This window comes from Macrobrachium rosenbergii, chromosome 56, assembly GCF_040412425.1.
Source record: "Macrobrachium rosenbergii isolate ZJJX-2024 chromosome 56, ASM4041242v1, whole genome shotgun sequence".
Taxonomy (NCBI): domain Eukaryota; kingdom Metazoa; phylum Arthropoda; class Malacostraca; order Decapoda; family Palaemonidae; genus Macrobrachium; species Macrobrachium rosenbergii.
The window spans coordinates 53,623,521-53,642,012 of NC_089796.1; the positions used below are offsets into that span (position 1 = coordinate 53,623,521).

An 18,492-nucleotide genomic window follows, 5' to 3' on the forward strand; every position below is an offset into this window, starting at 1 on the left:
TCGGCAGTCGCCCGCAACCAGGTTCATCACACAAGAGTTTGGATGATAATGGTGAAATGCGGTTGTCTAAAAGATCTTCCGCATGAAGAGGACAACATTTGGAACTTCCCGTAAGGAGCATGGTAATTCCGAACCAAGGGTGTTAGAGCCAGCAAGGAGCTAGAGTCACAGACGCCTTGACACTCACCACAATTCCTGATTACCTGATGAATGAGAATCAATGGTGGAAAGTACGCGACTCCTTGAGTTCTAATGATCTTGTTCCCCCCGAGTTCTCAGATACGACACGGCAGTTACAATGTCGCAAAGCAGACCCACTGTTGTGTTGCGCACTAGGACTGAGAAACACCTGAGGGCTTCCTTTATAGCCCTGAGGTTCCTGAAGGTTATGACTCCCCAGTTCCTGATCCTCTCCCAGAGTGTCCAAGCCCACGTTCTCCAAGGTTGCTCCCAACCTTGGAGGTTGAGGCATCTGGAGTACAGAAGAACGCCAGGAAGAGGGGGAGACTATAGACTCCTTCCGGATGTCAGATGCGCTTCTCAGAATATCACAGACGATCTGACAAGCGAGAATCGTTCCTGATTATACCTGTATTCTCGATGTGGAAGTCCCAGCGATTCCTGAGACATACCTGAAAAGAAAGCATGCGGAGACACAAGACCCTGGAATGAGAGAGAGAGAGAGAAAGCATGCGGAGACACAAGACCCTGGAATGAGAGAGAGAGAGAGAGAGAGAGAGAGAGAGAGGACATTCTCCCTAAAAGGTTTCTTCAAGTGGGTACCGGCTGTTCCCTGTTAAACAGGAACCCTCTATTCTACATTTTGTACTTTCAACGATGCATATTTGCCGAAACTGGAGACATGAGTTAGAAGCAACAAGTTCGTTATACTGGCCACATCCCTTGAACCCGGAGCAGCCACACTAATCATAGCTTGCTGTGACGCTACTGCTGACGACGGCTACACGAAATAGACCATGGAGGAGATATCCTCCTCCCTAAAAGACTGTTGCAGAGCGCAAAAGGCGCCCACAACAGAACCCTCTCCGAATGTCCGGATAGTGAGGCGGAAGCTTCAAAAGAAGCCCCTCCTCTTCTACCAAAGAACGTTGTATAGTCAGGCGACATGTTAACCTGGTATGCCAGCCTTACTGACACCGAAGTGAAGAGGTGCCAGGCAGTACCGGACCGGAGGGAGAAATCCTCTTGTTTGAGCAACTACCGGCCTGTCGCAGACATAGCTTGACTAAACATCGGTGCTTCGGGTAGTGTACACTGAACCTTGATTGAGGATAATGCGGAGGATGAAGTCTACCATCTGCTTATACTCATTCTCATTGGCTGAAGGAGAAATCCAATATCCGCACTTCGATCCTCTTCAAAATGAACAATCCTGTCGGACTGGTTTGACCGAGCTGGAGGATATCGGACTTGGTCCGACCAAGCCGAACAAGAAAGAGGCAGGCCGATCCCCTAGCAAACGCTAATCCTCGAAACCCGGAACTGCTACACCTGCGCGTGGAGAAGGACACCTGACGACAATCACAACATACTGGAGTCACCAAAGTCTAGGTTGAGCAAACCCCGCACCACCCAACAGGGATGACGCAACACCTGGGCAGACCACGCCCACTCCTGAGAGAGAAGAGGCCGCAACACCCGAACCACTCAAATCCGGATGTATCAAAACCGCATGACAGTGGGAATCCGGAACTGAAGACCCGGAACCAACATGGATGCCTAGACGGAGGGACAGAGAAACCTGCCAGAAAGTTGAGAAAGAAGAAGCCGGAGGAGGTAAGAAGGAAGAAGCCACACTCGGAGTAACCATCGGAGCGCAACGCCGACGTTGACAGATGGAGAAGGTCCCAACGACCTAAAACTCAAAGGAGTATTGAAAGGAAGTTACGAAGTCATCAACTGAAGGTAACAGAAGAAGGTAGTTACCAACTATCCTTGAGAATGGAAAGGCTATGGAAACTATCGGTGCTGATACACTGAACACCGGCGCAGGCGACCATCGATCAACCAGCATCCAAGTAAGAATCGCCGAGATACATTGGTACTAGGAAACTATTGGTGCTGATACACTGAACACTGGCGCAGACGCATCGCAGATCGTAGCATCCACAAGAATCGCCGAGGATACATTACAATGAGAAACTATTGGTGCGATATTATTCGAACGCTGGCAGCGGCGTAATCGCCGATCGCCGCCACATCCGCAAGAATCACGGATACATTACAGTTAGGAACCCATAAAGAATGAAATAAGGAGTTGCTGACGCCTCCGCTAACAACAGAGAAGCAACTAGACCGGATGCCTGAGAAACTACTGGATTGCAAAAGGTGATAAGACGACGGATCCGTAAAAAGTACCCCTTCCCTTAACCCCGAAGAGGAGGGGGAAATGATTCTAAAATAAGGGTTGAAGCAAGAAAGCCTTGCTCATTGAGTTAAAAAGCCAAGAAAAACAGGACGTTAAAGACTCCCAAGAGACGCAAAGAGCGGACCTAAAAGAATATCATTGAGAAGGGCACAGAAGAAGGCGTAGAAGAAAAGGGGGAAAACGGAAATTTCCGTGAACGCCGAAGAGGCCATAGATTTCAAAAGAAAATAGACTGGTTCTGTTCCCTGCCCCTGATAATCTTTGATAGACATTCTTACTAAATCCAGAAAATTCGAAGAAAATAGCCTGGTCCTGTTCCCCCAGCCCCTGATAATCTTGATAGACATTATCAAATCAGAAAATTCTTTAAGACCTGATCATGAATATTGGAAAAAACCCGATCGCCAAAATTACCACCATCGCAAGATGAACGAAATTTTAAACCCCCAAAGGAAAAGGAACCTTCGAAGGAGGAGTATTCAAGGAAAAACAAAATTCAGAACCAGATACATCAGAAAAACCAAATCTGAAACGAATTCTCCACGGATCTGGAAACCTTGCTGCAATAGAGCACGAAGCAGGAAATAAAACTGACGATTGATCTGAATGAGAGACCTAAACCCAAAGAAGACCACGCTCAACTACTTTTCTAAATACTTCCTAATTAGAATTCCTACCCTTCTGAGTGATTCCTAATTCTAAATCCACCTTAGAACTTACGCTTTTAGAGGGAAGGAGGAAATCTGTTACCAACATCAAGCCTGCCCACGCCGGGGCTGGTAGATCCTACTCGAGGTTTGCGGTTCTCCATGACCCTGCACCCATTAGGCTGGTTCTGGAACAGGCAGGGGGCTGAAAAAGAATCTAATAGTATCTACAACACTATTACTACTATCCTTATCTCAGTTTCCCTATTAATTTAGTCAAAGCAGAAAAATAGACTAAACATACCTAGCTAGTAACTTGTCCTCTAACTTTTGAATACAAATCTTCCATCTGATCTACCGACCAAGACTCGCCGCCTATCTGACTGATACTACACTGTGTCTTCCTACATAAAAACACACAAACAGAATGTCATCGCGGTTTGGAGGGTACTCATCCCACGCTTGCAGGACGCCTAAGGACGATGACGCCAGCATCTCCAGCAGAAGAAGGCTCTGCCGCCGGCGATGTAAACAAAGTTGAAGTATCGGCGCTAGCAGACGGCGACGTCTTCTTGTTTGACTTATCCAATCGAATCCAAAGTACCGATCCCAAAGTCAAAATCGGGAGAGAAGTTCCAAATCCCATCAATAAAGTATTCATCCAGGAGAAAGCGTTTGAAAACAGTCCAAATCGTGGATCTGGTCCAAAATCTTGAATGGGGGTCGGGCTAATGATCAAAAGTTCGCTCTGATGTGGGACACACCCACACAGCATATGAACAAAAAGCACTGGGATCTCAGCCCACTGGGCCGACTTGCAGTGTTACACCCATATACTTCAGGTAACTCATTTGACAAGATTTTCCTGAAAGCATTGGTAACGCTTGACAGTTTATTACCCACTTAGTAGGTAAAAGCTATGGGGGATGTAGTTCGGGCTGGTCAGTGACCAGGGCTAATTCAGGTGTTCAGGGAGTGTATTGCAATATTTTGATGTATGGTGAATTTTTGAAAAAACTTTTCCCTTACGTCCGCGTGCGGTAACCCTGCCGAACATCTCAGAAATTCCTTTTGTCACTTTGTCGTAATGTTTGCACCGGTTTATATTAGTTGTTACATAAAGTTTTATATATAGAAATGTGCGCAATTTCATGTAGAATACAACAGAAAATAACTCATGGTTGTAGCTTTTATCAGTTTTGAAATATTTCCATATAAATCACGATAAGTGCCAAAATTTCAACCTTCGGTCAACTTTAACTCGACCGAAATGGTAGAAAAACGCAATTATAGCTAAAACTCTTACATTCTAGTAATATTCAATCATGTACCTTCATTTTGCAAACGAACTGGAAGTCTCTAGCACAATATTTCGATTTATGGTGAATTTTTGAAAAAACTTTTTCCTTACGTCCATGCGTAACTTTCGGCGAACATCTCAGAAATTCTTTCGTCACTTTGTCGTAATGTTTGCACCGTTTATTTTAGTCGTTACATAAAGTTTTATATATGGATATGTGCGCAATTTCATGTAGAATACAACAAAATAAGTCATGGTTGTAGCTTTTATCATTTTTGAAATATTTTCATATAAATCACGATCAATAGAAAAAATTCTACTTTCGGTCAACTTTAACTCGACTGAAATGGTCGAAAACTGCAATTGTAAGCTAAAACACTTACAGTCTAGTAATATTCCATCAATTACCTTCATTTTGCAACAAACGGGAAGTCTCTAGCACAATATTTCGATTTATGGTGAATTTAAAAAAAACTTTTTTTACGTCCGCGCGATACGAATTCATGCATCATTTCGTGATACTGTATTATTTTCTCTGTGTTGCTTTGATCGTTTTACAATTTGTTATATACCAAAATCACTGCAATGCTAGTTTCCCGAACGCTAAACTCCTTTGAGGACGAGGCCCCTCAAGAAGAAGATTCATGGGGGAATTCTGTGTCTGCTATCATGCATGCTCGAACACTAAGGTTCAAGAAACGAGGATGAATCCTGGCCAAGCACTTAGACACAGACTTCTAAGACTGGCAACGAGAGTGCGCCCTCAAGAGGCCGCGCTCTCGAGGCTCCCGAAACGCCAGACCCCACAGGAGAATGCGAATCAGTTCCCGCTGGAAGGCGGGAAGAGCCAACGAGAGAAACTTGTCTCCTGGAAGAGCGTCAGTCCCTTACAAGTCCCGCAGGACTCCTGAAAGGAATATCTTCTCTACTTCTTCTGGTGTTTGAACCGACAGGATCAAGACACCAGACTGGGAACCCGACCGAGCAATGGCAAGCACTCGGGGGGGCACTTGTGGTGCTGGCAGGAAGAGCTGAGACACCTGGGTGCCTCGGCTCTTTCTCTCGCACTGCTCCCGAACTGGGCCGGGGAGAGTACTCTCCAGACCAGATCGGGATAGACGATACTCCACTGAATCTCGAGCACTCGGAGTGGATCGGCAACGAGCGCCTGAAAGCAGCCCCCATCTTAGAGGAGGAACCTCTAGGACTGGGAACAGGATTGCAAACCGAGGTCTGGGCGCCCGCGGCTCCCGAAGCACAAAACCCAGGGGTATGCAAATCGGTTTCCTAACCTGAAGGTTGGGAAGAGCCAACGAGAGACCCACTGCCTCCTCGGAAGGAGGCAGTACCTAGACGCCCAAGGGCATCAAGGGGAAAGAAGCAGCCTTCCTCTCCTTCCGCTGACGGAGGTCTGTCCGTTTCCCGGGACCCTCCTCAAACATCGGGAGAGGGAGGGAAGGGGCAGCAGAAGATGAAAACGATGATAAGTTGAAGAAGACGTGGCTACTTCCACAGGGCGACTTCCTTCACCTTCACTCCAGCATCTTCTACAGGATGGTGGACACGAAACAATCTCCAGGGCAGCTAGGCAGGAACAAAACAGAAGCGGCCCAGAACACAAACACCAGGCACAATCAAGACAGCCGATGCAGGAGCTACTGAAGTGGTTCGGCAGGAAGGAGCTACCACCACGGCCAGGAACACTGCTTCCACGGCGACTTCCTTCACCTTCACACCCACATCTTCTACAGGATGGCAGACATCATAACCTCCAGGACAGCTAGGCAGGAATGCAATGGAAGCGGCCCAGGACACCATCATCAGGAGAAGCAGCAGGCATGATCAGGAGTCAATGCAGGAGCTTCGGAAGTGGTTCGGAAGGCAGAAGCTACAGCAACAGCCAGGAATGTTACATGAATGTCACCAGCAGTGACAGGAACGATCAGGACAGCTACGGCAGGAGACCAGGATGAGCCGCCCAGAGACTGTCGTTGAGTTAACGGAAGCAAAACACAGGAAACAGCAGGAGCAGATGGACCACAGATACGCCAGAGGCAGTCAGTGCCACAGCATACATGAAGGCCAGCAATGACAGCGATCGATCCACATTGGCAGGAACAGAGTCGGAACAATCCCAACGTGGAACTATGCCATTCCAACCAGGTACTGAGGTTAATCCCGAAGCAATACTAAATGAACGTCAGGACTCCTTCATGCAAGATATCCCGAGGTATCCAGCCAACTACTGCTGTGTCTACGATGCTCACTGACAACCTGAAAGAAAAAGCAAAGATGACTGGTAGAGGGATACTCCTCTCGCTACAAGGGAACTGCCCTATGCAGCGAGAGGAGGCCCCTTAGAAGCGGTCACCTGACCGCCTGCAGCCGGCCCCCCTCCTCGCAGTCTTCGCCCAACTAGAGCGAGAAGGGCAAAGGAGAGAGATCTCTACTGAAGGAGAGAAAAGGAAGAACTTACAGGGAGAGAGAAGGAAGGAGGGGCATCCACCAAGGGTGCCATGGAAGCGGAACTTCCCAACGATGGCCCACGACCTCCCCCCAACAACTCTCTAAGTGCAGGCGGCGAAAACAACACTCAGCACAAGTAGGAAGGAAGTAGTTATGCCCTTGTACACGGAGAGCAGGAGCCCAAGAAAGAAAGTGAACCTTTATGTTCTGATCAATGTAGGGGAGCAAAGATATTACGTCCCAACTAATACAGTATCTCCGAATGTACATGGGAACACCTTCAGTATCTAAATAAAGGGCAACTGGAAGAGAAGTATTACCAATCAGTTACGGCCCTCTAAAACAGGCGCAGGGGAACGGTGGTTTATGCAAGGCTATCATAAATTGTGGGTTTGCATTAATAAATATCAAACAAATGTAATATATACACAAAAATACATTAAGATTCCACCGGGATAATAAAGAGCTTAACAACAGTCAGGCAAAGAGATCCGGAACCACGTCTGCAACGCATGACAGCTGTGTTTACATCCGGGCAGGTGGGTATTCCTGCCTACCTGGAGGTAGTTACTGCCTAACCACCTTGCTCAAGAATTTAATGGCTGTTTCCAGCCTACACTGAAAGTAATTCCTAATGTAAAGGACCGATGGTTTGTATACCATGTCGGAACAACTGGAATATTTACATCCGGGCAGGCAGTTATTCCCCGCCTACCCGATGGTAATTACTGCCTAACCACCTTGTTCAAGAGTTTAACGGCTGTGTCCAGCTTCGCCATAAGTAATTCCTAACGTACACGACCGATGGTTTCCATATCATATTGGAACAACTGGAATGTTTACATCCGGGCAGGTGGGTATTCCCCACCTACCTGACGGTAGTTACTGCCTTACCACCTTGTTCAAGAGTTTAGCGGCCATGTCCAGCTTTCCTGTTAGTAATTCCCTAATGTAAAGGACTGATGGTTTGTATTGCGTGTCGGAACAACTAAGTATTAACTCCGCAGCGGGGATTTCCTTGTAAATTAACTTTTTCTACAGTGTTTGGTTGCTAATTAAGGATTTACCTTCAATTTTTGTCGCACGACTGTAATTAACAACAGAACTTCACCCAACAAGCTAGGGGACCCGACGGGAAAGTGGGGTTATGGGTGGGGTATACCTCCGTGACAGGGTGATTTGCTTCCCTGCTTGTTATTACCCTATAATTTAGGGGACACCCAGGGAAAGCAGGGTTATGAATGGGGTAGACCAAGGGGGGGGGTGAGAAGACGACCAGATTTTGCTTTATATGGCATTACGGAGACAAAAAACCCTTAAACACAGGAGGAACAAGACGACCAAGGTAGCCGTTACAAAGACAAATCCTTTCACTACTACTGCTATTTCAAATGCTGCCACGCATGTGCACTCTTATGGGGAGCTTTTGGTACACAGCCCGACTTCTTACTGAGGAAAAAGGGGGGCTGGGGGGTCCAAAGCCTATAAATACTTATCCAACCCCAAAGACTATAAATACTTATCCAACCCATCACATTACACTGTTAACTCTACGTTGAGGAAAACCCTCCTAATTCTTCTTACTCTAGCCCAAACGGATGGGTAGGAATGGGTGAAACGACGTTTGGATTCATACTCTGAGTTACTTGCATTTCTTTGTTTTCATTTTTAATAACTAGCTTTTCTTTCTGCTTGCCTTTGTTTTAAGTTCCTTATTCATAATTGTTACTACTCCTGTACATTAATGTATTCCCTCCAGGTGACGTTTACCTTATAAGCGTTACAATACAGCATTGAAATTGAGGATAAGCCTCGAAGAATGGGGCTGCACCCTAGAGGACCTGTGAGGAAACAGGGGGTTTCAGGAGGAATTGAGAAGTTTCTCTCGCCGTTGGAGGGCTGTGGGGGAGTATTCATACACGATCCTCACGGGTTAGACTTTCGTCTTTCCAAATGTTGCACCTGTCTTGTTTGCGTTGGAACTGTTCATAATCCTTTCGCCAACTATAACAGTTTCTGTTAACCTACTTTAACTTTGTTCTGTTTAATTAGTTTAGGTTTTCTTTAAAAGGGGGGGGAAGCCCAGCCGGGGGCGCCCCCGCCCAGGTAACGCGGCCTGTTAGGTTAGGTTGGTTTAGTTACTGTAAAAACCTATAATTTATGTTTTAAGCCAAGAGGGGGTCCAGAAGGGGCAAAACCCTCCCGGTAGGGTATGCAGCCTACTAGGTTAGGTTGGTTTAGTTACTGTAAAAACCTATAATTTATGTTTTAAGCAAAGGGGGGGTCTTGAGGGCGAAGCATCCCCTCCCAGCCAGGTAATGTGGCCTACTATTTTAGGTTAGTTAGGTTATTATGAAAACCTATACAAAAATTTTTCTTTTGGTTGCTATAACGTTTATTGTGCATTACAACTTTCTGACTCCTCATGCATTATCGCTCTTCTATGTGTTATCGCTTGGAAAGTTTCCTACTTTCCTTCACAAATTCTTATACAAACCCCTTTTCCTCCTTTTCTCGCTGACGTCATTTACCGCCCAACCCCTCTTCTCTCAACCCACCACTAGCCTTATCTCCGACGTAGGCCTGCGTTTTAATAATCTGAATATCTGCGTATTTCGTTTCAGTACAACGGCTGAGTCCTTGACATAAATTAGCGCTCCTTTGAGCCTATAACTCACCACTGTTTGGCTGTTACCTGCGAAAACTGTTATGTCAACTAACGGGAATTTATCATATGTTATTATATAGCAATTACGAGATGTTAATTCAGCTGCTTCAAGATCACGGCCTTTTAAAAAAAAAAGTGTTTTAGCCCGGTGTGGTAGTGAGTGCAGTCTGGATTTATAGAAAAAAAGCATTCAGGTGTGGCAAAACGCACTCTACTCCCCCAGAAACAGGCTTGGAGTTCCTAAGGTAAGTCTACTGGGGCTTTACAGCTTCTTAGGACATCAAATGGTTTTTTTTTAAGTTTATTTTATGCGTTCAAAACTGCTGCGGGCTGATTGGTGCCTTGGAAATTGGTTTTCCCTATACTTTTAGGGCTGTTGATGAAAGAGAAGACATTCTTTTTTTGCCGGCCTGTTATTCTCTAAGCCTCTGCTTGTTGCTTGGTAGAGTTTTCTGCCTTCCCAATGCATTCCTACCTAACTGCCCGCCCCTCCTTTGTTTCCTCGGTGACAGTGTTTTCTGTGTCTGTGCAGAACCTTCTGCCTGACCCCACTGCCGCTTCTCACCTTCCCCCTCATTTGGGGGATGTGGGGAGCTCTCTCCTTGCCTTCCCCCATGTTTCTCCCCTTCCATCAGCTGCTCCCTCCCCACAACGAATGGCTCCCTGGCGTTTTACAGTCCGGAGTACACTTCCATACAGTAAACATGTCTGCTCAGTTTGTGTGTGTTCTCCCCCACCCAAAACCCCGAATTCCCACAGTCCCCCTTTACTGTTGAGTAGAGACAGGAGGCAAATTAACACTTGGCCGAGAGCAAACAAATGCGTCTCCTTTATCAGCAGCCCTAAAAGTATAGGAAACACCAATTTCCAAGGTAAAAATAGGCGCATGGTTAATACTTAGAAATAAGGTAATTCCTAATGTAAAGGACCGACGGTTTGTATATTGTGTCGGAACAAGTCAAGTTTTACGGGAATTAGTATACTAACCTAATATACCCTAACCTAGCAGGCTGTTACTTAGCTGGGGGCTCTCTGCCCCCCGTGAGGGAAACTCCACTTTTTATCAAAAGCTCCCCTATAACACTGCACATGTGCAATAGCATTCCAGGATGGCCAGCATACAACTTCTGAGGTAATTACAGTTGACCAACAAAAAATCATGGTAAATTCTTGATAAGCAACCAAAATACTATAGGAATAATCAATTTTGGTAATTCTAAGCCGGCTGTCCGCGGTGAGCTAGACGATGGTATTTGACATTTTCCTATGTTATTTTACTTGCTTTGCAAGAATTTAAAGTAATATTTTGTCGGCCGGCTGTAACTAAACTGTAACTGTAACACGACTTTAATTACCTAATGTGGGGTAGGTCTAAGCCGGCATTCCGCGGCGAGCCCACCAACCCCCTCCATATCTAATACAGCAAAACTGTAACCAGTAAACACCCCTACAGTACGTTAGATTGGTATTTTTATGGGTGTTTACTGGTTACAATTTTGCCGTATTAGCTATGGAGGGGGGGTGGGGGGAAATTCGGTAATTCAATATATTAGCTCTGCGCCTATTTTTACCCTTTCAACTGGTTTTTTCTACACTTTTAGGGGTTCTGATACTAGCGGTGCATCTGTTTGTTGTCGGCCATATGGAATGTCCCTTCGCCATGTTTAGTACTGGCCAGAGGGGGTCTGGGTACCCATACGTTAACAAGTTATTGCACTTGCTGGATGGGATATGAACCGTTTGAAACAGACGTACTGTACCTGTGCTCTGTCTTGTGAAGATCGCGTATGGAAACCCCTTGTTGGATGGACTTCTGGGGTTAATTACAGGTTAATTAAACTCAAGCGCCAAAAATTAAAGGTAAATTCAGGTAGTTTGCAGTTTATGTTGACACCATGTAATGCAGTTTGTCCCGTCCCCCAAGGTATCCGCCAAGGTAAATAGTTCCACACGAAAAGCCATGTTCTTCCCCCCCCACGGCTAGGTAAGGGCATGCCGCACTAGGTTAGGTTAGGTTGGTAAGTTAACGGTTTCGTCATTTTAGTACTGATTTCGTATGTTGGTATTCCTTCGCAACTAGAAAACTGGCAGATGACACCTGTGTCAACATAAACTGCCGGCGCTCTGTAAATTCATAATTAGCAACCAAAAAACCGTAGAAAAAGCCAAGTTATAGTGCCGTCACCGCCGCGGAGCTATTATATAGTTCTACTGCAAATTCTTGTAAAGCAAGTAAAATAACATAGGAAAACGTCAATTGCCATAGTCCAGCTCACCGCAGTCAGCCAGCTGATAATTACCCCAATTTCAACAGTAACACCCCATGCAGAGATTCTACCTAATAATTGACCAACAATAAACAATGCAACGTCCTACGTTAGTCTGGGCTATTGCAGGCTCTATTGTCGGTAGGTGTAATATGTCCCAGGTTAGGCTCATTTCACACTGTGCTTCAAATCTTTTAAGTTCCAGTTACCTAAGCGGAACTTACTTTCATTGTTGCCCTAAATAGCAACTCGGTAATACTAAAAGTGTCATCCAGTGGCCGAGCTAAGGCTATGCCAGTTAAACTAGCCTGGACTCCATTGGTTGATGTCAGTTTGTCTGCGATGCCGTGGCCATCGTCTGACAAAAATAAATTGTTTTGCATACTATACATTGCCTACTATTGAAACAGTAAACTATGTATAATGCATTTTTCACCATGCATGAAAATGTTTACAACTTACTAACAATTCGCAACGACAGCGACTTCCACCTACGTCTGAAATACACAATAGCCCGGGTTGCCTTCAATTGTCCTCTTCTTCTTTAATCGAAGTCTTTATTCGAGGCAGGAGAACAAACCTCGATTCTTCGCCTTAATATATGAAATATTAAATTCCATAAAAGCCAGAGAGTATTTTTCTTATTCGCATATGTTGAAACAAGTTTCATTCCTACAAGAAGAATCGTGTCAAATAACTGATTTGTATTTCTTGTACCGTGTTAAGGTCTAGCATTTACCTATTTGTTAAACAAGTCAAGAAAAGACTAGAATAACCAAATTCTGAAAGTTTACTTAGCTTTAAGAATTAATAGAATATCATAGAAGGGTCAGCAAAAGTGATAATTTTTTAAAACAATGTAAATCTGAAAATGAACAAGTTATAATTCATTTATGCTGTAGGCTTGTAACAGGAAAATACTTGAAAAGAGTGCATTCTAATGAACAGGTCTCCCTCAATGTCGAAACTGCTTGAAGCAGTAAAATGACAGTCGGTTCTTTAAAACTGTCTTTTTCTGTCCCAAAAAACAACAGAATGGGTTTGAAACGAGGTAAACAATAAGGGCACATGATACATTAATCTCAAGTCTGACAGAAAATCAAATAAATAGGTAGTCCATGGCCTAAACCAAAATTCATTGATTGATAGGCTACCGACTGAGTTGACAAAATGTCTGAGTTTTTTTTTTTAAAGAGCATACATGTAGATGCTATTTACGACAGATTACCTTCTCAGATCTGTAGCTTGATACCAGTTTTGTCGGGAGTTTGAAACCATAAATCAAAAGAAAGATTATATTTTTTCGCTTCATTCCGATTAGGGGAGTGATAGTTGAAACGATTCTACTTTATCAATTCTGGACATCTGTAAATACACAACTTAGCACAATAATCACCTTTACTGTGGTAAAAATAGCTGTGTGGACTCAGCGGGCTTTATAAAATGATGCTATTATCAGGTAAAGAACAGAGAAGAAACTTGTGTCAAGATGGCACATCACTCGGTTGCGGTTGGTTACGTATGGAGACATCTTTCAACAGTCGTTACAATTGGCTTTTAAAGCTAAATCCGCACTTGCATAATACTCATACAACGACGAAACCTTATTTTTTTCTGAAAGAACTGTTGTTTCAGTTCTCCTGATAACATGTGGGAGCTTATTGTATAATCTTGGGGCTGCAAATTTGAAGCCTGGAAATTTTGCCTCAAATAGGTTGAAACCAAAAGTAGCTAGTCTTGTTTCGTTATCTGCTTTATTTCATATACAGCAAGTCTTTCATATAATTCGGGCATCCAGTCATGATTGCTTGATGATACATAATGTCGACAAAATCTTCTGCAGGGATTTTGCCGGCAAAACCTTCTATCTAGTCAGGATTTTAGGCCGCAATATACGCAACGATCGTGTCTCGATTTCGACCTAGCTCAGATCGCAAGCAAATCGTGGTCAGTGTCACCCATCAAGACTTCACTGTGAGCAGATGTGGCATCTTCTCGCGACGAGCTTATATATATATATATATATATATATATATATATATATATATATATATATATATATATATATATATATATATATATATATATATATATATAACGTTGGTTGGTAGCTGCTGCTGCGGCTTATCTCGCTGACATAGAGGGTAAACCGAAGAGGAAAAGGGGGAAATGGGTTAAACGGTGGATAATGAAAAGAAATGAGCTATCAGATGACGTAGGCCTACTGCTTAATGAACTGAAGTTAGAACCAGGTTTCATTTTATACAAGTTATCTTTTAATTATTGTATATATAAACATATAATATATATATATATATATATATATATATATATATATATATATATATATATATATATATATATATATATATATATATATGCCAGGATTGGTTCTGTTGTGGCTAGGTGTTCTTTGGCCTGTTTTGGGGGAGTGAGAGCGTAGTGAGTAAATTAAAAAAAAAGTTTTTGAAATTTTTTTTTCTTTTAGGTAGGGAAGTGTCAGGTTTTAAGACTGTTTGAAATGGAACAGCCTTGTTTAGTCTGTTTCATTGTTTTCCTGCTCTTCTATTTGTATCTGTGGTGAAGCGAGGCGACTTTTGTGGTTTGACTTTTTTCACCATCAGTTAGGTTTAGCACAGTAGCAAGTCAAGGTCTCGACGGCATCAGGTGTTGGTTACCTGGTGGCCACTGCAGGTCGAGGATGACAACGCCAGTTGGGTCTTTAGCAACAAGAAGTATTTGCTTGGAGTAGCAGGTTGTCGCTACCTGTTGCGATCTGCTGCTTAAGGATGGATGATGGCTAAAACCTTGGTCATCGGTGGAGTTTCCTCCACGTCAGCTGTGTGGCTGTTTGTTTCGATGTTCTTCTTGTTGAGCCATCAGTGGTTTGCGATGTCTTCATCGAGTCCGTCGGATAATTCGTCCTTTAGACAGCTGAAACTGGTGTTATAACTGTGTTTGAATGCTACGGCATTGTTTATGAGTATGTAATTATTGTTTATGCTGCCTCTGTGGCTATAATGGTTATTTTTATATGACGATGTTAAGCAGTTTGACAAATTATTTTGATGTCTCTGTTTTGTAGTGTGTTGAGTAAGAGTATGGCTCAGATTATTTTGATGTCACTGTTTCGTAGTGTGTTGAGCAAGAGTAGGGCTCAGGATATTTTGATGTCACTTTTTGTAGTGTTGAGCAAGTGTAAGGCTCAAGTTATTTTTGTTACACGACAGTTGACATTGTTTTGGTTATTTGGGCTGCTGCTGTATTGTTTATTTTTTTATTATGATTTCTGCTAAACCCTGAACTCACCTATAAATATGTACAGAACGTAGCATTAATAAACTAGTTTTAAGGTATTTTGGTGGTTTGTTTTGGTCCCTCCTCCTTGATTTCTCATTGGACTACCTGGTCACCTCAGTCCCAATCAAATTTTGTATAGAACCTGAGAGAAGCGTAATGGACGGTTCATTACATTGTATGCATCATTGTATGGCCTTTCCGCCGATATATATATCTGCCTTTTACATGTTCTGTAACGCATTATATATGTCTTTTTATGCCTGTTAACAAACACAATTTCTGTATGGACTCAGCGGGGGTCCTCAGGTCGCCCGCTGCCTTTCCGTCCGCTTTCCGCATTATAAACATCTGTCGAGAATAATAAAGAATCAGTCTTGCACTTCTAACATTTCTTGAACCTCACACTGGTGACCCTGGCGTGACAGGTAGCGCAGTTTTGGCCTAGCCATTAACGGACTAAAAATGGCCGCAGCCTACCATCAGAGAGCCTTTAGTGGACTAATTACGGCGTCAAAGTTTAGGCCTCTGATAGCTCCCTCCCTGGTGGAAACTGCCATTAACGGACTAAATACGACGTACCCAAAAAGGTCACGTTTTGGCACTTCGTTCAACCACTCAAACAATCAGCACCATTAACGAAATCAATATGGCTCATTTTTCCTGCGTTTTGGTGAGTGAGTAGGAAAGATGTTGGAAGCTGAACTTCAATGCGAACCTGTGAGCATTGTCTGTATGCCCCTCTCGCCAACAAAGCCAGATGCGGTCCAACTTCCTCTGCTTTCTTGGCAGAACACGTCATCATGGTTCCTGCGCATAGATGCACACTTTCGTATGGCGCGCATCTCAGACAATGCTATCAAATCTGACTTCAATATGATGGCACTCCCAGAAGAGGTGTTCGACAGTATCTCCTCCCGGCTAGACGTGCAGCCGGACAAGGTCACATATGCAGCCTTGAAGGATAAACTCATCCAAACTTATTCCATGCCCATGACCAAAAGAGCGCAGTGCGCACTCAACCTGTTTTCCCTGCCCCTCGGAAAAGCATCACCCAGGGAAGCCTGGGACAAACTATGGGGGCTGGTAACACTGCCAGGCTGCAACGAAAACGGGAGGAAGAGGAAGGTAGACTTAACAAGAGCGATCTTCCTTTGGCACGTCACGCAGGAAGTTAGGGGGCCAGATAAAAGAAGCAGACACCCTTGACATGGACGCCTTAGTCAACGTCGCCCAGAAAATACAGGAAGCCACCAAGGCCTTAAAGCATGCCACCGCCCTCACAGCCACCACCCTGGGAGCCTGCAGCCTGACAGAGGACAATGACAACAGCGAAGAAGACACCACTCAGGGAACACAGAACATGGTCAAACCCAGCGTGGTGCTTCTTCCATAGAAAATTCGGCACCAATGCCAGGAACTGCAGACCTCCCTGTTCCTTTAAAAAAAACAACAAAAGAAGCCAAAAGTAACAGCAGTGGCCGCAAAATCCAACTTCCCTGACCAGCAGGTTCCTTCATCAGAGACGAAGTTTCAAAATGGCACCTGCTGGTAGATACGGGAGCGATGCAGTCGGTCTTCCCGCCATCCGAGGAAGATTTAGAAAAGATTCCTGACTCAACACCCACCCTCATAGCAGCAAACAGAACTCCCATCCGCATGTATGGCACGACGACTCGGACTATCTCAATTCTGGGCCGCAGATACCACTGGCCCTTCGTCATCGCGGAAAGTTCCCCCTGCTGGACGCAGACTTCCTAGGACACCACGGACTTCTGATCAACGTTGGAAGACAGCACCTCCTCGACACAGGAACCTGCCACTCCCGTCAACTCTCCACCTGACCTGGAATGCCCGCCATCTGCTCCACAGCCCCCAACGGTTATACGTCCCTCCTACAGGAGTTTTCAGACGTATTCAAACCAGAGCTATGCCAGTCACCAGGGGCTTCAGCAAAGCACAGCATCTTCCATCATATCACCACGACGGGCCCGCCGACCCATGATGAGTACCGATGACTGTCCCCCCAGAAGTTATAAGACACCAAATGGGCCTTCGCAGAGATGGAATGGATGGGCGTCAGTAAAATAGCATCAAGCCCGTGGAGTTCTCCCCTCCACATGGTAAAGAAGTCTGATGGTTCATGGAGGCCCTGTGGGGACTATCGGCGCTTGAATTTACTGACAACACCAGACCACTACCAGCTCCCTAATGCAAGATCTGACTGGCGTCCTCCACGGAGCGAAGATTTTCTCCAAGATGGACTTGCTGAAGTCATACTTCCAAGTCCCTGTGCATCCCGACGATGTCCCAAAGACCGCCATCATCACGCCCTTCGGGACTTATACATTTTCCTATTCCACCTTCGGTCTCAGGATGCAGGTGCCACATTCCAGCGGCTGATAGACACCATCTTGGGGGATTTGCCTTTCTGCATCTGCTACATCGACGACATTCTCATCTTCTCCAGGTCCCCAGAGGAGCACCTTCACCACATCCGTGCCATCCTGAAATGTCTGCAGACACCAGACTGGTTGTCAGGTTTGACAAATGCATTTTTGGGACAGAGAAAGTAGACTTCCTCGGGCACGAGATTTTCCCAGCAGGAGTGCGCCCCACGGCCTCTAAAGTAAAAGCTATAGAGAATTTCCCAAAACCACAAACCATCAAGGCCCTTCAGGAGTTTCTTGGGATGATAAACTATTACCGGCGTTTCATCCCAGATGTCGCCCGGACATCAATCCTGAAGGGCAAGCCAAAAACACTGACCTGGGAGGCTCTGCAGCAGCAGGCATTCATAAAACAAAGACAGCCCTCACCAGTGCCACTACCTTGACTCACCACAACCCCGCAGCTGCCCTCAGACTGCCAATGGATGCCAGCAACATCACCTGCGGCACAGTACTCGAGCAACTAGTGAACTGTGCCCCCCAACCCTTGGCCTTCTTCAGCCACAAGTTTTTGCCAGCAGAGACCTGCTACAGTGCCTTCGACAGAGAGCTGCTGGCTAACTACCAGGCCATGAGACACTTCAAAGTACCTGCTGGAGGGAACTGAATTCATGATCCTAACAGATCACAAGCCCTTGGTGCATGCATTTGCAAAGCAGGGAGAGGTGTGGTCTGCAAGGCAACAGTGACACCTGACCACCATCTCCGAATTCGGGTGCACCATCAATTACATCCCTGGCAGGAAGAACCCAGTAGCCGACGCTCTGTCAAGAGTAGAAATCAATTCTCTTCACCTCGGCATCGACTATGAAGACCTGGCAAAAGAACAAGCAGCAGACTCAGAGACGGCAGACTACAGAACGGCAGTGGCGGCTCTTAAGTGGGTAGATGTGCCCTTAGCAAGCTCGAACACAACTCTCCTCTGCGGCACCAGCACAGGCCACCCATGCCCCCTAGTACCCGTTTCAAGGAGAAGGCAGGTGTTTGACAAAGTCCATGGTCTCTCCC

At 45.1% G+C, this 18,492-nt stretch overlaps 1 protein-coding gene across 7 annotated transcripts in view; it reads right to left on the reverse strand.

Annotated features, from left to right (window-relative positions):
* Positions 1 to 12,330, reverse strand: part of Nup62 (Nucleoporin 62kD) — a 339,835-nt gene extending 327,505 nt beyond the window's left edge. Inside the window, exon 1 of one of the 7 annotated variants that reach the window (XM_067100505.1) lies at positions 12,233 to 12,329. The gene's annotated coding sequence lies outside the window, so the exon portion shown is untranslated. Of the gene's footprint in view, positions 1 to 11,961; positions 12,021 to 12,199 lie in introns of those variants that run through there. The other 6 variants (XM_067100502.1, XM_067100504.1, XM_067100506.1 and 3 more) reach the window with 6 other exon arrangements.
* Positions 12,331 to 18,492: the final 6,162 nt, after the last annotated feature.